Source organism: Humulus lupulus, chromosome 7 (assembly GCF_963169125.1).
Source record: "Humulus lupulus chromosome 7, drHumLupu1.1, whole genome shotgun sequence".
NCBI classification, from domain to species: domain Eukaryota; kingdom Viridiplantae; phylum Streptophyta; class Magnoliopsida; order Rosales; family Cannabaceae; genus Humulus; species Humulus lupulus.
This window is the reverse complement of record NC_084799.1, coordinates 64,966,377-64,991,266: the sequence shown is the minus strand read 5'-3', so window position 1 is coordinate 64,991,266 and position 24,890 is coordinate 64,966,377. Positions and strand designations below refer to the sequence as shown.

Here is a 24,890-nt window from a genome sequence, read left to right as displayed (position 1 = left end):
TCTCCATATTTATAGGAGAAGGCACCAGGAAGTTGGTAAGAAGGTCATCCCGTGACCTTCTTACTTGTCGTATCAATTCTGTGACATTCATGATTAATTCCTAAACTTGACACAGAAGTGTGGTCAAATCGATAGGTAAGGAGGTAATGGGCCGCACGGCCCAACCCAGTCGCGGGTGCCTGAATACACACGTTCCTGCTGCGTGTCCGAGAAGTCAGGGGGATATCAGACACGTGATGCCTGATATATGCACGTTTACCTTGCGTGTGTTGACTTCACAAAAAGGGTCACAGCCTCCATATCTAGCTCGTACTAGGAGCTTCATACTTAGCTCGGTCTTCGGCCTTCAGAATCCCTGCCCCGGTCTTGGATGGTGAAGGCGAGCTCTTGGGGCTTCCTCGAGCTAAGAAGGCACAACATTACGACAGAAGCTCCGGCCCTGGGGATGATCATGAGGTAATCATGGTTAGGTCGCAGCTCGGCTTGCTAATCAGCCCATGGGAAAATCAGGGCGTGCAGATATATATTTGGGTTACTCGACACGAGACGATCCTAGGGAGCAAGTTAGCGGGAAAGTTACAGCGGGACCAATTCTTGACTCAGGGTGAGTCAAGGGGTATTTAGCATGTTACCGGGATATTGGGTAATGGGATTGAATAATCGAGGACATATTTGAAGTTAGAGAGATTAGGAGAGAGTTCTGGGAATTTTGACAATTTTACCCTCGAGGAATTTTTGGGTACCTTGAGCCTTGGGATTCGCTTAAGGTTATTTGAGCTCTAAGTAACCTGATAGAAATAGAAACACGTTCAAACTCTCTCGTTCTCTCTTTTTACCACTCGTTGCATTTTCAAAGGAAACTCGCGTCTTAGGGCTCGGATTCAAGCAAGGTTAGAGTCATAAAAATTCTAGGGAAGATTAGAATCTTGATAGCCAAGGATTTAGCTGGAAAACAACGTAATTAGAGGTAATCTAAGCTTTAAGTTCTGATTTTTTGAGTTCTTAAGCTTTGATTGGATGTTATGGTTTTGATGAGTTTTTAATTTGTTTGAAACTTGGGTTTTGATGGTTTTGGGTTCCTGAGTTGATTGGGAACTTTGTTTTTGGGATTTGGCTATGTTTGGATAGGCTTATGGAGGGATTTGGCATGAGAAAATGGAGAAAAAATAGAGTTTGCAGGTTGAGCTGCGACCCTATTCTTGGGGCGCTACGACTCTTTTGGTCGAGGGAGAACCTGGTGCCTTTGGGCCATTTGAGTCGCAGTGCCTAGTATGGCGCGTCGCGGCGCAAGTGCAGTCAAGGAGAAGCCTTGGGCCTCTCACTTGATCGGGTGGCAGCTCAAACTTGGGGCAGCAACGCTTAAGGTATTTAGGGCCTTGGGGAGGTTTTGAGTGTGGGAACTCAAACCTAAGGGCTCAGGATTGATCCTACTACCCGGTTTAGTAGGATTCGACGTCCCGGAGGCTAGGACTCGGCCCGAAAGCCTTTATTTACTCGTAATTGACGGGATTCTATACTTGGTTGTGACTAGGTTATTGCTAGGGGCTCGGGATCAACATTGTGCTCGAGGGTCGTTCTTATTTTACATTACATTCGGACCTAAGGTAAGAAAACTACACCCAATACGTGATGTACATGATTAGGGCTTGGCCCGAATGTTGAAATTAGATTTGATTAGGGCTTGAGCTCTGTAAATGTGCATGATTATGATTATGCCTGTGATTGATTGATTAAGCATGTTGGATGCTCTGTATCCAGATATTTGTTATATAATGAATGCATGTCTCCATTATCTGATTGAGAAATGCTTGACTTATGAGTCAAGGATGACAATAACGCTAAGCGCTAGTCGAAGAGCATTGACTTATGAGTTAAGGGTGGCAATAGCGTGCTGAGTGCTGGTCATTTTGGTTAGATATAATCAGGAGCATATCTCACACTTGTCTGACCCAATGTTCGTAGAAAATTAAGTGCTAGGTACGTTGGGCCAGCTCAAATCCTAGTTATACAGAGGATAGGGAAATGGGCCCCAGGGTGACTCATTAGTTCCATATCCTAGGGGTGGGCCCCCAGTGTGATTTAATAATCATGTAACTTGGGCAATGGGCCTCGATATAATTCAGTTAATCATTTAATTAGGGTGTCTGGCCCCATATGACGCTGTAGTCATTTATATGAATGATATGCATGCATGAGTAGGGTTATTACTGCTAGGCATGCTTATTATGGTTTGGTAACGTGTTATTCACTGCTTATGAGCATGTTTAAGTTTTCTTGCTAGGTCTTGGCTCACGGGTGCTATGTGGTGCAAGTAAGGGGAAAGGGAAGTTGGACCTACCATGAGTTGGAGAGTGTTGCGATATTTTTGCTATGCAAGTGCACACAGTCGCAAACTCGTAATAAAATGGTAAAACCAAGTATCGTCCTCAAGGACTGATTTATCAATTACCAGTCAATTAATTTCTTGTTCTATTTGATGAATTGAAATTCTTGATTTTTGTAAATGATAACTCTAAGATTTAGAGTTATTTTTATATCTTTAAACTTAATTTTCATACCAAACAAAAGAGTAATGTGTTTGTATTTTGTGTAATTGTGTAGAATTTAGTGTGTCTGTGTAGCTAGGGTCCTCGTGTTTGCATTGTCATAGTTTTGAGTGATTTATGTAGTTTAGTGTATGTATTAAGCAGGAAAGGAGGCTGGAATAGGTGATCGAGAACTTTGGATCAAGAAGGGGAACAAATATGGAAATAGCATGTTGCTGTTCTATCAATGTTGTAGCAACCACAACGTAGCAATCGGCAGGGACCAGTGAAGAAGCGTGACAAATTCTAGCTGGACTTAATGAAGAATAAGTGATGCCTAGGTGGTGAGAATGCTGTACAATGAGTCAGCTGGATGGTGTGGCAAAGGACAAGAGGGCACAATTGGCTTTGACTTACTAATTAGGGTAAACCAAGTACCCTAAAAAAGGGAGGCAGCCGAAATGGAAGGACACTGGGAATATTTGAAGAATTCTGCATATTTTCACTAAGCAAAGTACAGAGAAAAAAAGAAAAAGAAGAGAGAAGAAGGAAGTACTAAACAGAGGAGAAGAGGAAGGCAGACGACTCAAGGAAATGCACTAACCAATTCTAGATGCTAATAGCATATACTCAGCAATCATTGGAAAAAATTCAAAGTATGGTGGGAAAACAACATTATACACTATTGAAAATAGACTAAAGAGAAACATCCATAATATCCAGCAATTAAACAGGCAGAAGCAACATATAAAGCCAGGCAGTTACATGAATGGAGCGAATGGAAAAATATCATCATTGAGCAGAACACTAGGCCACAGGAATATATTTTCAAATCTCTCAATGACACACTCAAACAAACAAACAATAACAGAACCACACAGAAACAGAAAACGAAAAACATAGTCTAAAACATAACATAAAAAAAAAAACTAACAACAATAACAGAAAACAGAACAGGAATTAAAATAGTTAACAGGATAAGGAAACCCCCTTCACTCAGAGTCCTCGTTAGGAGCATCCGGATTAGGCTCAGGCGCTGATTGCACAGTCCAAGGATCAAGAATCTGCTGCGGGAATGGCGGGAATTGGGGAACAACTCTCGGAGTTAACTTCTTGAAGGTGCGCTCCATGATGCCATCGCGCTGCTGCTCATACTGCCAGAAGGAGTGCAAACGGCCACACATCTCCTCTTGTCGGTGATGCATTTGTTGCTGCATCACTTCGAACTGAGTAAACCGCTGCAAGAGGGCATCGTTAACTGGGGCAGAAGCAGATGCCGAGGGGGAGGCAGGGGCTCGGGTTGCTTTTTCTGGGGTGTGTTTGGTACAATCAGACGACCAAGGTGGAATGGGCGTGATTTCTTGGCTGTCGGTGTGGGCGTGCTGTCAGGTTCGTGGGGTGGAGCTCGGTGTTAGCTGGTCCGAGGCAATGGTTCACGACTGGGTGCGTGGAGGTGAAGTGGTGGCAGACGGCGGTTCGGAGTGAGAGTGAGGAAGGGGTGGAAGATAGTGTAAGGTAGGGTTTAACTTTGTGGGTCAATGGTGGTTTCTTGGGCCTACCGAGTGTAAGGGCCAACTAAGTGTCATAGGGGCCCAGTTGACTTTATATCAGTAGCCCAATAAACTAGTAGGGTCAAATGAACCCTTTTTCTTTGTTTTTGAAAACGACAGGCCTGCTGGGTCCACAAATAGGCAAAATAATACCATTTCTTGGTCCGAAAAATTTAAAACGTGCCTAATGATTGCCCATTCATTACCTTAATCATTTGCTCCACTTTTTTTTTTTTTCAAACACGTGCGATTTTTCTTTTCGAACCAAGCAATCCCGTGTTAAACCCCGATACTTCTCTCTTGGACCTAGCCTCATTGATTTGCTGCTCAGCATTGCTGACTAGTTGCTATAGCAACTGGGCAGCAACTCTCCACCCCAAATTTAGTTCCTCTGCCCAGATTTCTATGGTCAGCCTAGTCCCAGTTGATATAGCAATGCTATAGCATAACATTCTTCCCCTGCGACCCTGCTAAATGCTGAAGCAATGATATAGCAATCCACCGTTCCAGAAAAATAACGCCTCTGCCCAGACTTCCATTCTCAGCCTATTCCCAGCTTTACCAACTACTGGCTGACCTGATTCTTTATGCTCTCTTCTTTTTTTTTTCAAGGGGTAATACACCCCAAACTTAGTTATATACATTATTTATTTACAACTGTCTCTTTCACTCATGGGTTGCCCATGTGTGACACAAGAAATGCAAGGTAACCCATAGTCTTTCTCCTTCAAGCATCCTTCAACATGATGGAGGTCTTTGCTCTATCGACCTCTCCTCCCAAATAACGTTTCAGCCGCTGTCCGTTAACCGTGAATTCTCTTCCCGATTTTTCATCTTTCACCAGGACAGCTCCAAATGGATACACTTCCATCACAGTAAATGGTCCAGACCAACGGGACTTAAGCTTTCCAGGAAATAGCTTCAACCTGGAGTTAAACAGTAACACTTGCTGATTTTTCTCAAATACTCTTTCCATGATCCTGCTGTCATGCCATTTCTTCGTCTTTTCTTTGTACAGCTTTGCATTTTTGTAAGCAAACAGCCGCATCTCGTCCAGTTCATTCAGCTGCAGTTTTCTTGCTTCTCCAGCAACTACAAGATCCAAATTTAACTTCTTCAACGCCCAAAATGCCTTATGCTCTAATTCTACAGGAAGACGACACGCCTTCCCATAAACTAGGCAATAAGGAGACATGCCTAAAGGAGTTTTAAGAGCTGTACGGTAAGCCCAGAGTGCATCATCTAATCGCTGGGACCAATCCTTCCTGCTGGGATGCACCACTTTTTCAAGAATTCCCTTAATTTCTCTGTTCGAAATCTCTGCTTGCCCGTTGGTCTGTGGGTGATATGCAGTGGCTATTTTATGCTTTACACTGTACTTAGCTAATAAGGCAGCCAAGACTTTGTTGACAAAGTGCGTCCCCTCGTCACTAATTAGTGCTCTTGGCGTCCCAAATCGTGTAAAAAAAAATGTATGCAGGAATTTCATTACCACTTTGGCATCATTCGTTGGACTAGCTACTGCCTCCACCCATTTCGATACATACTCCACAGCCACTAAAATGTAGAGGTTCCCAAAAGATTGAGGGAAAGGCCCCATGAAGTCAATGCCCCATACGTCAAACAATTCCACCTCCAAAATGCAATTAAGAGGCATTTCATTCCTGGCTGAGATGTTACCCACTCGCTGGCAGCGGTCACAACGTTGAACAAAATCGTGAGCATCCTTAAAGATAGAAGGCCAATAGTACCCTGACTGAAATACTTTGGCAGCGGTGCGTTGCCCACCAAAATGACCGCCATAAGGAGCTGAATGGAAGTGTTCTAGGATGCTAGAAACTTCATTTGCTGAGACACATCTTCTCATTATATGGTCTGGACATTGCTTATACAGGTATGGCTCATCCCAGAAATAAAATCTGGCATCATGTAAGAATCTTTTTAGCTGCTGTTTGTTGAAATATGGTGGATGAACGCCCCCAACTAAAAATTTTACAATGTCTGCATACCATGGTACCTGCTCTTGTTCCACAACTAGTAATTGTTCATCAGGAAAGGAGTCTTGAATCTGCAATTCTGCCTCTGATTTGCTGCTGTTATTATGAGTTTCCAGCCTTGATAAATGGTCCGCTACTTGATTTTCAGTGCCTTTCCTATCTCGGATTTCTAAATCGAATTCTTGTAGCAATAGAACCCAACGTATAAGCCTCGGTTTAGAATCCTTTTTGGCTATCAAATACTTGATAGCAGAGTGGTCCGTGTACGCAATAACCTTAGTCACCACAAGATAGGATCGAAATTTTTCAAAGGCAAAAATCACGGCCAGCAGCTCTTTTTCAGTTGTAGTGTAATTAATCTGGGCATCCACCAATGTTTTGCTTGCATAGTAAATATTATGAAAAATTTTGTTCTTCTGCTGGCCAAGAACAGCTCCAATCGCGAAGTCACTGGCGTCACACATAAGTTCAAAAGGTAATGACCAGTCGGGTGCTGTGATCACTGGTGCTGTAACAAGGGCTGACTTCAATCTCAAAAATGCCTCTTGACATTCATCAGTAAACTCAAAAGGCCTATTTTTCTCCAGCAAGCTGCATAAGGGTTTGGACACCTTTGAAAAATCCTTTATAAAACGCTTGTAAAAGCCAGCATGGCCAAGGAAACTTCTAATTCCTTTTACTGTGGTAGGGGCTGGTAGTTTCTCAATAACTTTCAGTTTAGCTTTGTCAACCTCTATCCCCTTGCTAGACACTTTATGCCCCAATACAATGCCCTCTTGCACCATGAAATGGCATTTTTCCCAGTTCAACACTAGATGGGTTTCTTCACACCTCTTTAAGACCTTTTCTAAGTTCTCCAAGAAAACTTCAAAAGAATCCCCATAGATTGAGAAATCGTCCATGAATATCTCCAAGATACTCTCAGCCATATCCGAGAAAATAGCCATCATGCACCGCTGAAATGTGGCTGGTGCATTACATAACCCAAAGGGCATCCTCCTAAAAGCGAATGTGACGTATGGGCAGGTGAAAGTAGTCTTCTCTTGGTCTTCAGGCGCGATAGATATCTGATTATACCCAGAGTACCCGTCAAGAAAACAAAAGAACTCCTTACCCGCCAAGCGGTCCAACATTTGGTCGATGAAGGGCAAAGGGAAATGATCCTTTCTAGTGGCTTTGTTCAGTTTTCTATAATCCATACAAACCCGCCACCCAGTAACTGTGCGAGTAGGAATAAGTTCGTTGTTGTCATTTGTAACTACTGTAACACCCCCCTTCTTCGGAACACATTGGACAGGACTAACCCAAGTGCTATCGGAAATCGGATAGATTATCCCATAATCAAGCCACTTAATGACCTCTTTTATAACCACGTCCTTCATCACTGGATTCAACCTCCTTTGCTGCTCCACAGAGTGAGTACAATCAGCTTCCAGCAAGATCTTGTGCATACACAATGTTGGACTAATCCCTTGAATATCAGCCATTGTCCATCCAATTGCCCTTTGATGCTGCTTCAGTAATCTCAGCAATGACTCCTCAGCAACAGACTCCAGACAGCTTGAAATTATTACAGGCAAAGTATCATTGTCGCCCAAGTACACATACTTTAAATGACTAGGCAGTGGCTTTAACTCTAGCTGGGGTGGCTCTTCAACAGAAGGATGTAGCGCGATGTTGAAAAGCAAGATCCCTCCTAAGTTAAAAGATCCTGGCAGTTTCACGATTCCGTGTTCTATTGGAGGTAGAGATGTTGGAAGAGCATTATGCGATTTGGGCGCTAGCATTAACCTTATGCCTATGTCAATCTTTAAAAAGTTGGGTATTGGTGAGGCGAAATCCTAGCTAGACTTATCCCTAAGACATGATTTAGGCCATCTTTGGACGTTTAAGCCTTTCTAGCCTTCCTTATAAGCATATTTTTCCCTTAGTCACCCATTTTTGAGCCGATTAGCCTATTCTTGTGTTTAACCCGATCATACATACCCATTACCCCTATATTACATTTTCCATATATGTCCCAACTTGATTGCTATCACTTGTCAAAACTTAATTTTCACACTAAGTTTGGGGTGAGTGTGGTGAGTGTAGCTTGTGGCGAGCTAATTCTTGATTGCTATTTTAGCCACATTGGGGACAATGTTGGGTTGTAAGTTTGGGGTGGGGAATTTGCTCACAAGGTATGCCATTATTTATTTGCATTTTCTCTTGCTATATATCATGTAATTGTATCTCCCTTGTGTTGAATCTGTGTAGTAAACGAAATAGAAAAAAAAATCAAAAAAAAATCAAAAAAAATCAAAAAAGCAAAGAAGAAAAAAAAATATAGAAAAAAAAAACGAAAACAAAAAGGAAGAGAGATAGGAATAAAAATAGCAAGAGAAATAGATTACAACCACATGTCTTAGTGAGTAGAATTAATTATAGGGAAGTGAGTCAAGAGAGATAAATAATGAAGGAGAGGTTTGGTTTTTGACAAGTGAGGTGGTTAGGTTTAAGCTAGTAAAATATATCATTTACCATACCCTAGCCCAAGCCTTACATTACAAGCTTAGTAAATTCCTATTGATCAAGGGGATAAGTTTAGACTACATTAGTGGAGAGGAATGCACTAATGCAACTTATGGAGCTTTAATGAATGAAAAAAATAATCAAAGGGTAATTGTAGAGAAATTCAAGGTTAGGTGGGATGCAATTGTATACACTATTGATTAGGTGACTTTGAGGAGATATTAGTGATATCCAGTGAGCTAAAATTGAAAGGGCAGCATATACGGTTAAGGCAGAAACATTTCTCTATTCCACTTAATTCCATTTTTCTGAGAGCATCATGTTCGCTAGGCCATTTTGAATCTTTTGAATCTCTCATCTGTTATTGGTGTGTTGTGTGTTGTGTGTTGTTTATTGTGTTTACTGTTGTGTCATCATTACTCGAGGACGAGCAATAGGCTAAGTTTGGGGTGTTGATAACTCTAAGATTTAGAGTTATTTTTATATCTTTAAACTTAATTTTCATACCAAACAAAAGAGTAATGTGTTTGTATTTTGTGTAATTGTGTAGAATTTAGTGTGTCTGTGTAGCTAGGGTCCTCGTGTTTGCATTGTCATAGTTTTGAGTGATTTATGTAGTTTAGTGTATGTGTTAAGCAGGAAAGGAGGCTGGAATAGGTGATCGGGAACTTTGGATCAAGAAGGGGAACAAATATGGAAATAGCATGTTGTTGTTCTATCAATGTTGTAGCAACCACAACGTAGCAATCGGCAGGGACCAGTGAAGAAGCGTGGCAAATTCCAGCTGGACTTAATGAAGAATAAGTGACGCCTAGGTGGTGAGAATGCTGTACAATGAGTCAGATGGATGGTGTGGCAAAGGACAAGACGGCACAATTGGCTTTGACTTACTAATTAGGGTAAACCAAGTACCCTAAAAAAGGGAGGCAGCCGAAATGGAAGGACACTGGGAATATTTGAAGAATTCTGCATATTTTCACTAAGCAAAGTACAGAGAAAAAAAGAAAAAGAAGAGAGAAGAAGGAAGTACTAAACAAAGGAGAAGAGGAAGGCAGACGCCTAAGGGAAACCTGAGCTCACCACTCATCTCTCTAATCTCTCTCTCCCTCATTTTGTATTAAATTCTTATCTAGTTTTCAGATTATACTCAATGGAACTTTTCTGTACTGGATTGGTGTTTATAATTTCAGCTATGAACTAATATCCTAAGGGTTTGGGTGGTTATGAACCCTATATTATGAAGTAATGTTTTGATGCATGGTTGTGGCAATTGTGATGTTGTTCAATTAAGTGTTGTTAATGTTAACTGATTGTTGTTTACTGGCCATAAGTAACAATTATTTAGCTAGATCTGATTTTGGAAGAAATTAGGCTAGTCGATCCCACTTAATTGATGCAAGAGAAGTACCTTTTTAGGTAAATCTTAGTGGTAAAATAAGAATGTTTTGCTGCCTTGTATAACATGAGATTTGGTGTTTAAATGACAGTGTGCAACCTGATTTAATATAGGAATGTGTTGAGTTGAGTTGTAAACGTTATCAGTAAGTTTTGGAAAGAACTACTGGATCGTTGTGAAATATGTTAACTCTGATGCAATTGCTAAACCATTGCTGAGCCATTGCTGTAACAACTGAAACAAACAGAGGGGAATTAACCACCCAGACCTATTTTTCTCGTATCTGAAATCTACACAAAATTCCTTCATTTTGATCTCTGATTTTTAGTTTAATTAAATTGCTCATTTACATTTATTTTCAGAATTAATCACTCAAATTTTCTCTTGATTTGGTCACTGAATTGTAAACTGTTATTAGTTGATATTGCATTATTTTTAGTTTAAAAGTCCCTGTGGAGACGAACTTTGATACTCTATCACTGTATTACTTGTTGTCGACTGTGTATACTTGCGCATATTTTAATCGTTAGAAAATTCACAACAGTAAATACACCAAAAGAAACTATAAATTACAGAAACAATAATTAAAAATTGAATGGAATAACAACTAATAGAAAAACTTTTAATTTAATCACTAAGAAACAATTAGGATATTCAATCTCATCAACTATCATCCCTATTATTCTCTAATGCAAAGTGTGAATTCTTCTTCTTTTAACCTAATTCAATTAACAAGTTGATACAGCAGCCTATAATCATACTATGAATTATAAACTCAACCTAGGTGACAATTTCCTATATTTCTATGGTAAATGGAACCACACAGGTAGCATTAATCTCAACGACTTAATAACAGTTACACAATTAATTCAGATACTTTCGTTCTAAATTAGAATTATGTCCAATATAACCACAGCAGAATTAAATCTCACTTCTCAGATTTTGACTTAAAAACATATGTAAATGACTAAAGATGGCCAATCAATAATCAATCTATAAGAACAGATTATATGGAATTGAAGAAGAAGAATATAAAAATTGCATTAGTTCATAACAGGGATTCAAGTGATTCAATTAAACATCCTAAACAGAAAATTAGTTCCTAGCCATAATGCCAATCACAACAAAAATTAAAGATAACATCAGGAAGAAGAAGAAGAAAAACATGTAAAAATACTCTAGGTCTTCAGCCTTCAAAACCAGCCTTCATCCACAATCCGTACGTCCCTTCTCTCTTCTTTTTTGCCATATTAAAACCTAGGATTTCAAATTTTAAAGAGGCGGGCCACGGCTCTACATACACTATGTCGTGGCCCGTGTCCAAATTCCTGGGCAAAAAGCCCTCTCCATGCCGTGGCCCTCTGAAGCCATGCCGCGGCCCGCATCGACGAGTTCTGGGCAAAATGCCCATCTATGCTGCGGCTCTCTATAGCCATGCCGCGGCCCGAGGATTTCCTTAAAAAACAATGCTTCTGTTTCCCCCTAGCCGCGGCTCCACTTTGCTCATGCCGTGGCTCTTAAGGAATTTCTCAATTCTTCAAGTTTTCATCCCAAAATTTCACCAACACTTCCAAATTGTGTTGAGAACCATTCTTTATCAAAATATGATGAAAAACTTGGTTATTTCTTCCCTTTCTTTGGCATTTTCTTCCACATGCTCAATTCTTCCTGATATTCACAAAGACAGACAAACAAAGCATAAACCCGCACTAAATGAAAGAAAAACGAAATAAAAGACTTCTAAAAACATCACCAAAACATAACAAAAACTAGACTCAACAAACTCCCCCAAACTTAACAAAAAGAAACAAACACAAACGAACAAGCTAAACCATCATTACCTTCTACAATGCTTTGTCAAAACTCATGAAATCTCAATTGCAATATTTATAACCAGAATTTCAGCTCAATTGCCTTAAAGTCCAATTTGTACAGTTCAATTAGGGAAATCAATAATATATCATGAAAATGACTACAACACTTGGATTCTATCATATGTGCTCAACTCATTCCAGACAATTCCACAAACCAACTCTTCAATATGCTTGCATTACTTGACCTTCTCCACTAATGTCAATAACACGTGTTTTGAAATCAAAAGGACTTTCACAGGTTATAGCGTTAGGCTTAGGCAAGGGTAGATAAAATTGTCATTTAGGCTCAATCATTACCATAAGCATAAAAACCTTGAAACCAGCCAAATTTCTCTTCACCACACCAAAAATCACCCTTTTATATAATTAGAGAGAGAGAAATTACAACACTTTCATCATTTTCTTCTTTTTTTTTTCTTTTTTTTTTTGAATCACACTCCCCCAAACTTAAGATTTTCTATATCTATATAATCAAGGAGTGTGACAAAGTGATTCTTTTTTTTTTTTTCTCAAAGACTTCTCTCTCTCTTTTTTTTTTTGTACAATCATACTACATTCCAATCATACCAATTCCTTACTAGTTTTCATTCTTCTTTCCCACAAATTATATGCTTATGATAACAAAGGAAAAGGAAAACAAAAATAAAGAAGTTAGGAAATTTAGGCTCAAATAGTATAATCAAGAACAAAAACCAAGTTTAAGGCTCAAAAAGGGTAACTAAGGATAATTAAATCAAGGTTGGCTTGAAAGGCACAATCGATCCAATAAAATTGCCTAAATCACTTTTCTAAACACATATCATCAAGGATTTCGCCTCAAAGGCCAAATAATGCAAGTTCTATCAAAGTCAATTTGTCATTCCACCAACCCTAGTCAAGCTCATATAATAAAATCCAAAATGTTACATTTTCAAAACATATTAAAAATTTCCCACAAAACTTTTAGATTAAACTCTAAAACAATTGAACCAAGCACACTGTTGAATTCAATTTCCTTTTCACGAGCAAAGACAAAGCAACAACAGACAAGAATGATGGTTTAACAATTACACTAAACAACACAGAAAATAACACAACAGACTAAAAACTAAACTAAGCAACGCACAAAACAAAACAAAACAAAATAAGCTCTCCCCCAAACTTGAAATGCACATTGTCCCCAATGTGATAAAGAAAAGAACAAGGGAAGAGAACTTACCTGACGCCACATCAGTATGGCGGAGGAGGTGGTGGAGGTGGCCACTGGTATGGAGTGTACTGGGGCGGAGGAGTGAAGTAATTCTCATCAGCAGAGCTCATAGTCCACCTCGTTACTAAAGCATTTAACTCCTCAATGTGAACCCGCCCGTACTCATTTTGTTGCACCATGAAGTCATTATAGTGCTGATTTTGCGCATGATGCGATTGGATTAAGTATTGATTCTACTGAATAAGGTAATCCAATCAAGCATGTGTGCACTGCGTGTGCTCATCAATCGGTCCACCAATTGCCAAATTCAAAGGTGGGTTACTGGGACCTGCTTCATCTGCTTCCTCCTCCTCAGCTTGATCGATGTCCACTGTGTCATCAGCCCGGCTGCGCTTATTTTGTTGGCTAGAGGCAGGCGACGTAAGAGAGGCTGAATGGAATGCCGTAAACATAGTCTGATTGATTGCCCCCATTGGCCTCCGGACTAGATCGCTGGGGTAGACTGGTACCTCATAAGTGTTGCATAGAGTCGAGAGGAAAGTACCATGGGCAACACCAGCTGTAGTATTGAATCTGCTAATGTTGCGAATGCTATAGCGGATTATGCGGCCCACTTCAACTTTCATTTGAGTCATGATAGCATACACCAACAAGCAGCGCTCTCGATCAATAGAAGACAGATGAGATGTCGGCAGTAAACGTGAACTCACAAAATAAACCCACACCTTCGCAATTGGATTTAGCTGCCACCTGTACAACTCTCTGGGCTTTCCGTTATGATAGTTAAAGCGTGCACCTTCCACACTCAAAACGGCAGCCACAGCATCATAGTCGGGCTCCTCAAAATGGGCCAACTGCCAATGTTCATCCTCTTGTGCAGACAATGAGGGGAGGCCCAGTAATTGGTTAAAAGCATAAGATGTTGTAGGCACCAATTTACCCCTGATAAAATTGTTCTGTTCTGCATCAAGATATGAGAAGTTGGCAAAGAATTCATATATCTGAGAGCAATTGGCTGAGCCCACATAAGTAGAGTCACATAGGAAACCCCAATTATGTCGCACTATTTCAGCTTTGATAATGTCATAAGCAGGGTTTTGTACAACAGTGGCCTCATTAAGCTCAAACCCCCTTTCCCTTACCACCGATCTCTTATGAATCTTTTTAAATAAATCAGCTGCGTCCTTATTGACAAATAATTTCGTGTCATAATTAGCTGGGGCAGGTAGTGTTGGTGGTGGTTGAGTGTGGGATGAGGAGGCTTTCTTTGAGAAGGTACCTCTAGGGGGATTTCTCTTAGGACCCATAGTGTCTTTCAAAACAAGAACAAACTAACCCCCAAATAGGTTTTCAAGACTTAGAGTACAATTTCCCTTTGGTGTCACTCCCCCAAAACTTACTGATTAACACAATCAACAGCCCAAACACTAATTCCCAGATAAACAATCGACAAACCCCTTAAACGTCTCACAAGAAAAGCATAGAGCAATCCACAATACCACAATGCAAACTATTCTCCAATCAAAAGCACTATAATAGATAGGAGACACTTACTTGAATGGCACAAAAGTTCTTCTTTTTGTCTCCTTTGCTGATGGAAGTCTCAAAAATTAGAGAGAAAAAGAGGTTTTGAGTAGGAGAACAAATTCTGAAAGTGATAATGAGTGAGAATGTGGCCAAATTAGGGCTTTTTATCCCAAATTTCGGACTCAGGCCGCGGCATTACTTTGACCATGTCGCGGCCCGCATAAAATCTCAGTGTATAATGCCGCGGCCCGCCTCGATATTCTGGGAAAACTGGGGTTCAATGCCACGGCCCTCCTCATCCATGCCGCGGCCCGCCCCTATACTTCAAAAATCCATGGGCCTCTGGAACCCCCAATGCCGCGGCATCATATGGCTATGCTGCGGCCCTTAAGGATTTTCTATTTTTTTTATTTTTTTATTTTTTTAAAGTTTTTTTCATTTTTCACGTTTTTCACGATTCTAAAATTCCAAAAATAAACCAAATATCCATTGTTTACAAATACAAAAGTAAAATAAATAACAAGTAAAACATAGGGTGCCTCCTCCAAGCGTTGTCGTTAACGTCATTTAGCTGGACATTGAACCCCTCTTCAGAGAGGCTTCAGAAGGAGGATAGACTTCGCTTGATCAAAACTACCACCCAAGTATGGCTTCAATATCTCACCATTGACTTTAAAGGAATCACCTGAGTTGCCCCGAACTTCTACAGAACCATATGGAAAAACTTGAACAACAGTGAATGGCCCTGACCATCTTGATTTCAATTTGCCAGGAAACAGTCGCAGTCTTGAATTGAAAAGAAGTACTTGCTGCTCTGGTTGGAACTCTTTTCTGATTAAGTTTTTGTCATGCCAAGCCTTTGTTCTTTCTTTATAAATCTTGGCATTCTCATAAGCCTCATTTTTGAACTCGTCAAGTTCATTCAGTTGCAACAGCCTTCGTTCACTAGCGGCACTCCAATCAAAATTCAACTTTTTCATAGCCCAGAATGCCCTATGTTCCAATTCAACTGGTAGATGACATGCTTTACCAAACACCAACCTGTAAGGAGACATGCCTATTGGTGTTTTGAATGCAGTTCTGTAAACCCAAATCGCATCATCTAACTTTTTCGACCAATTTTTCCTTGAACTGTCAACGGTCTTCTCAAGGATGCTTTTGATTTCTCTGTTTGAAACTTCAACTTGCCCATTTGATTGAGGATGGTAAGGCAAAGCTTTTCGGTGATAAACTCCATAACGAGCCAGCAATGCATCCAGTTGCTTATTCACAAAGTGTTTCCCTTCATCACTAATCAGAGCTCGGGGAGTGCCAAATCTAGTAAAAATATGTTTATGCAGAAAATTAAGCACAGTTTTACCGTCATTGGCTCTAGTTGCTGCAGCCTCCACCCATTTGGATACATAATCCACTACCAATAGAATATATTCATTGTTGTAAGATGGTGGAAAAGGCCCCATGAAATCGATGCCCCATACATCAAACAGTTCCACTTCATGAATCCCCTGTAGAGGCATTTCATTTCTCCTCGAGATGTTACCAGTTCGCTGACATCTATCACAAGCCTTGACAAAAACATTGGCATCCTTGAATAATGAAGGCCAATAAAAACCACTTTGTAATACCTTAGCCGCCGTTCTTGATGCTCCAAAATGCCCTCCACATTGTTGAGTATGACAGTGATTAAGAATGGACTGCATCTCTTCTTCAGGAACACACCTTCTGATAATCTGGTCAACACAGTGCCTATAGAGAATAGGTTTCTCCCAATAGTAGTGTTTCACCTCAGAAAAGAATTTCTTTAATTGCTGCTTTGACATCTCAGGCGGCACAATCTTGGCGACCAAGAAATTCACTATGTCAACAAACCAAGGGACAGCTAAAGTCTCACTTACCCCAAACAACTGCTCATCAGGAAAGTGATCATTGATTTGCACTGCTTTCTTATTTTCAGTCTCCCCCACCTCAAGTCTAGAAAGATGATCAGCCACCACATTCTCGCTGCCCTTCTTGTCACGAATCTCCAAGTCAAATTCTTGAAGCAAAAGAATCCATCTAATCAGGCAAGGCTTTGCATCTTTCTTTGACATCAAGTATTTAATGGCAGAATGATCAGTGTAGACAATTATTTTGTTACCAATCAGATATGGTCTGAATTTATCACAAGCAAACACAATAGCTAGCAACTCTTTTTCTGTAGTGGCATAATTCAGCTGAGCATCATTTAGAGTCCGACTAGCATAGTAAATAGACCTGAATACCCTGTCAATCCGCTGTCCCAGAACTGCCCCCACTGCGTAATCACTGGCATCACACATCAACTCAAAAGGCAATTCCTAATTCGGAGCTATCACAATTGGAGCATAAAGAAGCTTTTCTTTCAAGAAATTGAACGCCCTCAAACATTCATCATTAAAATCAAAGACAACTTCGTTCATAAGCAGATTTGAGAGGGGCTTGGACACTTTAGAGAAGTCTTTTATGAATCTCCGATAGAACCCAGCGTGACCAAGAAAACTTCTAACTCCTTTGACTGAAACTGGTGGAGGCAGCTTTTCAATGGTAGAAATTTTTGCTCTATCTACCTCAATTCCCTCATTTGAAATTTTATGGCCAAGAACAATCCCTTCTTTCACCATAAAATGGCATTTCTCCCAATTCAGCACCAGATTTGCCATCTCACAACGACGCAGCATGTTCTCCAAGTTACCCAAACAGAGGTCGAATGATGAACCAAAAACAGAGAAATCATCCATGAAAATCTCAATACACTGGTCTACCATGTCTGAAAATATGGCCATCATGCACCGTTGAAATGTTGCAGGGGCATTGCATAGTCCAAATGGCATTCTCCTGAAAGCAAATGTGCCATAAGGACATGTGAAGGTTGTTTTCTCTTGATCCTCTGGTGCAATAGCGATTTGATGATACCCAGAATACCCATCCAAGAAACAGTAGTATCTATGGCCTGCCAATCTATCAAGCATCTGATCAAGGAAAGGCAAAGGAAAATGATCCTTCCTTGTGGCCTTATTGAGCTTGCGGTAGTCTATACAAATCCGCCACCCCGTTACAGTCCTTGTTGGAATGAGTTCATTGTTCTCATTTTTCACCATAGTCATTCCACCTTTCTTAGGTACCACTTGCACAGGGCTCACCCACGCGCTATCAGAAATTGGGTAGATTACCCCAACATCCAACCATTTAAGAATTTGCTCCAACACTACTTCCTTCATAGATGGATTGAGTCTTCTCTGGGCCTCTATGGATGGCTTGCTATTCTCCTCCAACAAAATTTTATGCATCACTGTCGATGGGCTGATTCCTCTAATATCTGCCAAGGTCCACCCAATGGCCAATTTATGCTCCCTTAGAACCCTCAACAGTTTCTCCAATTCTACCTTTGACAGGTCAGCTGACACAATGATAGGTAAAGTTTCATTCTCTCCCAAATAAGCATAGCGCAAGTGATCTGGGAGGACCTTTAATTCCAACGGCGGTGGCTGCTGAATGGAGGTTAGCGGTTTATCAGTCGCATCTGCTATTTCCTGAAACTTCTTCCAATATGGTAAGAAGGAGTTTATCCAGTTTACACATTCTCTGATCTCAGCATCATCCTCATCATCGCCCTCATCACCCAATAATACTGCCTCTAAGGCATCACTGCTCATCCTTCTCTTAGAGACTGCCTTTTCTATCACATCCACACTAAAGCAACTGTCACTAGCCACCGGATACTTCATAGACTTGAAGACATTAAAGACCACCTCATCTCCTTGAACTCTAAGCTTAAGCTCTCCTTTGTGAACATCAATAAGAGCTTGGCCTGTGGCTAGAAATGGCCTACCGAGAATAATTGGGACATCTGTGTCCTCCTCCATGTCCAGAACAATAAAGTCAGCTGGAAATATGAACTTATCCACCTTCACAAGAACATCCTCAATAATACCTCGTGGATGTGTTAACGATCGGTCTGCGAGCTGTAAAGTGACAGTTGTTGGTTTTGCCTCCCCCAAACCAAGTCTTTTAAACACAGATAAGGGCATCAGATTGATACTTGCCCCCAGATCACATAAGGCGTGCTTACATTCAAACTTGCCAATGGTGCAAGGTATGGTGAAACTCCCCGGATCTCTCAGCTTTTGGGGTAACTTCCTTTGTAAAATCGCGCTGCACTCTTCAGTGAGTGCTACAGTCTCATAGTCCTCCATTCTCCTTTTCTTTGACAGAATCTCCTTCATGAACTTAACATAACTGGGCATCTGCTCCAAGGCCTCAGCAAAAGGAATGTTTATGTGCAGCTTTTTAAACACCTCAAGAAACTTAGAAAACTGTTTATCAAGTGTAGTCTTTCTAAGCCTCTGAGGGTATGGAACCCTAACTGGCTGCTCAATAACAACTGGCGGACTCTTTTCAGACTGCTGGTGGTCCTCAGTAACCCTTTCTGAATCAGACTGTGCACCCATCTCTTTATTCTGAACCACTGCCTGTGGAGGTCTAGGCTGCTCAGTTTGCTTCCCACTCCTCAGAGTAATTGCCTGAACTTGCTCCTTGGGGTTGACTTCAGTATTACTAGGCAAGTTTCCCTGGGGTCTGTTATTGAGCATATTGGCCAATTGCCCAACCTGTGTCTCAAGGTTTCGAATAGAGGATCTGGTCTCAGTCATAAATTGAGTCTGAGTATTAGTAAGAGTCAACAAGGCAGCTTGCAGTTCATTAGGCCTCTCAGATTGAGGCATTGATTGTTGAGGCCTAGGCTGTTGTGATGACGAAGCTTGATTCATAGGTGGCTGAGGCATGTTATTCTGAAATTGGCCCTGAAATTGAGGTTGTTGGCCTTGATTATTCTTCCATGAAAAATTGGGATGATTTCGCCACCCAGGATTGTAGTTGTTGGAGAATGGATTATTGAGTGGCCTTTGAAAGTTTCCCACCGCTTGAACTTGGGCATGATCCATTGGGGTGTTATTATTCATACAGATAGGGCACTGATCGACAGAATGAGCACCACCACACATTTCACACCTCACTGCCATCTGAACCGCATTAACAGATACACTGCTCTGTTGTAACTGCTTTGTCAGAGAGGCTACTTGCGCTGTTAGAGCAGTGATTGCATCCAGCGCATGCACCCCAGCTACCTTTCTAACTCCTGATGATCTTTCCTCATACCATTGATGATTATTTGTGGCCATATCCTCTAGCAACTCATAAGCACCAGTTGCGCTCTTGCTCATAAAAGTGCCACCTGCTGCAACATCAATAATGGTTCTGGTTGTAGGAAATAAACCATTGTAGAAATTTTGTACTAGCATCCACTGTTCAATGCCATGATGAGGACATCTTCTCAGGAGTTCCTTAAACCGTTCCCAAGCTTCATACAGTGAATCTCCGTCATTCTGGCAAAAGTTATTTATCTCTCCCCTCAATTTAGCAGCTTTGGACGGAGGGAAGAATTTGGACAAAAATTTCTGAGCTAGATCTTGCCAGGTGACAATAGAATTTGGCTGCAGCGAATTCAGCCAGCTTTTAGCTCTATCCCTCAGAGAAAATGGGAAAAGCCTAAGCTTGATAGCGTCATCACTCACCCCATTATATTTGAAGGTTCCACACAACTCTAGAAAGTTGGACAAATGGGTGTGAGGATCTTCAGAGGGCAACCCATTGAATTGCACAGAGGACTGCACCATTTGTAGAATAGCGGGCTTTATTTCAAAGTTGTTGGCCTCTACAGCTGGTGGGCGTATACTATTTTGTACTCCCGTCAGAGTGGGTAGCACATAATCTATCAGGCTCCTCTCAGCATTGGTCTGAGCCTGAACCCCTTGTACAACTCCAGGAGTTAGAACATTCCTGCCATCCCCGTCATTTTGTGCCATCTTCACAGATTTCTGGGCCTCTCTCTTGTTCTTTCTGATTTGATTGCAAGACTTTTCAATCTCAGGATTCAGAGGAACAAGTGTGTCTTTTCCTTTTCTGCCACGCATATACCAAAATTCACCTGAGATAGACAAATTAAGCAACTAAATAGATTAGAAACAAGAGAAATTAAAATCAAATTAGAATAAAAATTAATTAGACTGATATTGATAATTATTTTCAGTCCCTGGCAACGGCGCCAAAAACTTGTTGCAATATTTTTGCTATGCAAGTGCACACAGTCACAAACTCGTAATAAAATGGTAAAACCAAGTATCGTCCTCAAGGACTGATTTATCAATTACCAGTCAATTAATTTCTTGTTCTATTTGATGAATTGAAATTCTTGATTTTTGTAAATACACCAAAAGAAACTATAAATTGCAGAAACAATAATTAAAAATTGAATGGAATAACAACTAATAGAAAAACTTTTAATTTAATCACTAAGAAACAATTAGGATATTCAATCTCATCAACTATCCTCCCTATTATTCTCTAATGCAAAGTGTGAATTCTTCTTCTTTTGACCTAATTCAATTAACAAGTTGATACAGCAGCCTATAATCATACTATGAATTATAAACTCAACCTAGGTGACAATTTCCTATATTTCTATGGTAAATTGAACCACACAGGTAGCATTAATCTCAACGACTTAATAACAGTTACACAATTAATTCAGATACTTTCGTTCTAAATTAGAATTATGTCCAATATAACCACAGCAGAATTAAATCTCACTTCTCAGATTTTGACTTAAAAACATATGTAAATGACTAAAGATGGCCAATCAATAATCAATCTATAAGAACAGATTATATGGAATTGAAGAAGATTGAAGAATAATATAAAAATTGCATTAGTTCATAACAGGGATTCAAGTGATTCAATTAAACATCCTAAACAGAAAATTAGTTCCTAGCCATAATGCTAATCACAACAAAAATTAAAGATAACATCAGGAAGAAGAAGAAAAACATGTAAAAATACTCTAGGTCTTCAGCCTTCAAAACCAGCCTTCATCCGCAATCCGTACGTCCCTTCTCTCTTCTTTTTCGCCATATTAAAACCTAGGATTTCAAATTTTAAAGAGGCGGGCCGCGGCTCTACATACACTATGCCGGGGCCTGTGTCCAAATTCCTGGGCAAAAAGCCCTCTCCATGCCGCGGCCCTCTGAAGCCATGTCGCGGCCTGCATCGACGATTTCTGGGCAAAATGCCCATCTATGTCGCGGCTCTCTATAGCCATGCCGCGGCCCGAGGATTTCCTTAAAAAACAATGCTTCTGTTTCCCCCCTAGCCGCGGCTCCACTTTGCTCATGCCGTGGCTCTTAAGGAATTTCTCAATTCTTCAAGTTTTCATCCCAAAATTTCACCAACACTTCCAAATTGTGTTGAGAACCATTCTTTATCAAAATATGATGAAAAACTTGGTTATTTCTTCCCTTTCTTTGGCATTTTCTTCCACATGCTCAATTCTTCATGATATTCACAAAGACAGACAAACAAAGCATAAACCCGCACTAAATGAAAGAAAAACGAAATAAAAGACTACTAAAAACATCACCAAAACATAACAAAAACTAGACTCAACAGAGAGCTTAAGTGGCGACGTGTAGATATGCGGCCGCTTGACCACCATGCCCAAGGTTTCTCAGAGGAACTAGGGTTAAACCCTATTTTTGCCGCTTAGGTCGGCGGGTTGTAACTTTTCAGTTGTAATTACCCTTTTGGAACTGTAAACAACTTTGCAAACATTTATTATGGGATCCCATGTACAACTTAACGTTTAATGAAATATTCATTCCTTTTGACCAAAATTTTTAACTCTGGATCGTTAATCACACTTTGCACGTTTATGCCCAAATGACTTGTTTATCGAGTTTAGCATTATTTAAAATACACAATGTAACAATCTTGGCTAACCAGGGCATTACATCATATATCTATTCAATTAATTGAGCATGGTGCTCATCAACAATTCAATCATCTGAGTGCAGAGCTCATCAACAATTCAATCAATTGAGTGCGGAGCTCATCTAACTATTCAATCAATTGAGCACGAAGCTCATCTAACTATTCAATCAATTGAGCGCAAAACTCATATAACTATTCAATCAATTAAGCGCAAAGCTCATATAACTATTCAATCAATTGTGCACAGAGTTCATCTATCTATTCAATCAATTGGGCACGGAGCTCATCTAACAAATCAATCAACGGAGCACGAAGCTCATCTAACTATTCAATCAATTGAGCGCAAAGCTCATCTAACTATTCAATCAATTTGAGCGCTGAGTACATCAGCGTATTCTTTTCATTCTTGATTACAGAATTATGCCACGTTAACTATGACAAAATTTCTTCCATACAATATATATTATTTAGTCATGCACACACCGAAAAGCTACATTATTTGCTATACTAATTTTATTCATTATTAAACTTCATAATATCACTTTTATGGTATAATATATTAATTTTAAGTCTTAAAAAGTCCAAACAATATTAGAATAGTGTAAGAAACGAAACATTTTCTAAACATAAGCTGAATTAGAAATATGAATTATGTATCTAACAATTATACAATAAGAGTACCTTTAAAGAATGTTATATAATTGTTATGTAGTATGTTGCATCCTTATTAACAAAAAAAATTTATTAGTTTATATACTATATACTCCAAAATTGGATAAATTCATAGCAACAATTCATATTTAGCAACCACTTCATTTATTACAAGCTAACGTATGAGGGGGAATGGCTTTGGGGTGCGACAATCTGGGTGGGTGACACTCGACACTCAGGAGATGAGACATGCATTAGTGAGGGAGAAAAAAAGTTAGGTATGAAATGTTTTAAGCAACTTCCTTTTTTTTTTTTTGTTGTAAGGTTAAGGGTTCGAGTTACCCGAAACACAAACAAATATTTAATTGAATTTATGCCTGACTCAATATAGAGTTGGATCAAGTGGGTGAAACCTGACTGGCGTTGAGTAGAAGTGGGTTTTAAGTGAGGGAGGTGATTTTGGCTAGGTTTCTCGAGTCCACCTGATTTTTGTGCAACCCTAGTAAGATGGGCTCGAGTTAGACTTATGGGCTTATGCCCACTTCAAGCCCACTTATGAATTGACATATTTGGGCCGGGCCTTAACCTAGTCGCTCAAAGCTTCTATTGAAATTTACTAAGGATGGGGTTTGGGCCTTGGACCACAGAGTGTTTTTCTTGTGCCCTAAGGGCCTCTTGAACTAGTGCTTACCGTGAGGTGAGAACTTGGCTCCGTGGGTGGCTCAAGTTGCCTAAAGGTTTACTCTTCCACCCCTATAAGAGTAAGTACCCACCATTGCCTTGTTAGGAGGCCAATACTCAAGACGGGCAAGCAAACAATGAAGCTCAGAGTCGCTCTTAGACTTTGAACCCCAGAAAGCGACCTAAGGACATGACAACCACCTACACCAAGTCTCAAAAACAAGTGCATCCTCAATCTTTCTCATATAGGTTACAATGGGTTATGAAATACCTAAAATTAACTTAATCAACAACCCAAAGTGGTCTCCCATATGCCACAACAATCCAATAATAGGGAGCATTCCTACTACTTGCCTATAAAAATGAGCTCAACACCTCATTTATTCCAAATCAAGCTTGAGATTTAAACTCTATCTACATTTACGCTCAATCATTCCCTAAACATTCTATAATATTACTCCACCAAATTTATATTCTAACTTCCTCATTAGAGGTTATTTGGTAAGTACTAATCTGGTACCAACTTCTCCCATAGATACATTGCACCTCATTGGTGGAGAAGTCCTACGAAAGATACAAATTGTACAGCCTTGGGTCTAAACCATCCCAAATTTAGAATTTAAGGCTCAAGTTTAGCAATGGCCAGTGCACTCATATTTGACATTGTGCTCTTCTAGTCATATTAGACGAAATATTGCACCAAATGTTACAAGAAAAATATGTTTCATGTATTACAATCGAATTGTATTCAGTAATATAACTTTTGTTATTCAAAAGTGTTTTTTTTTTTAAAGTACAAGAATTTAAATACTATGATCAAAACTTCGGTTAGAAAAGGTAAGAATTGATATTCCTTTAATCGTACAAGTGAAAAGGATCTGTTAAAAAAACAACACACGCATATCAAGAATGTTGTTTTTCATTAGGAGAAAACATATAAATAATTTTGATTCCCAAGCCAAGTTGTTTCTGTTACTGGTTTTTTCATTCGAATTGTCTCATCAAAATAGTTGTGACATAAAGCCAAAAACACGCTTAAGAAAAGACTAGACAGCTAACTTGATGTGACCATAACGTTGACGGCTTGAAATACATTAAGATTTGTATTGAGAAAGTTGCGGTGACCATAATAGACTATACAATACTATAT

At 39.9% G+C, this 24,890-nt stretch overlaps 1 non-coding gene across 1 annotated transcript; it reads left to right on the top strand.

Moving 5' to 3' along the window:
* Positions 1 to 19,894: 19,894 nt before the first annotated feature.
* On the top strand, positions 19,895 to 20,001 carry LOC133793165 (small nucleolar RNA R71). The gene has a single exon (XR_009874623.1). It is a non-coding gene; the product is annotated as a small nucleolar RNA R71 (small nucleolar RNA).
* Positions 20,002 to 24,890: the final 4,889 nt, after the last annotated feature.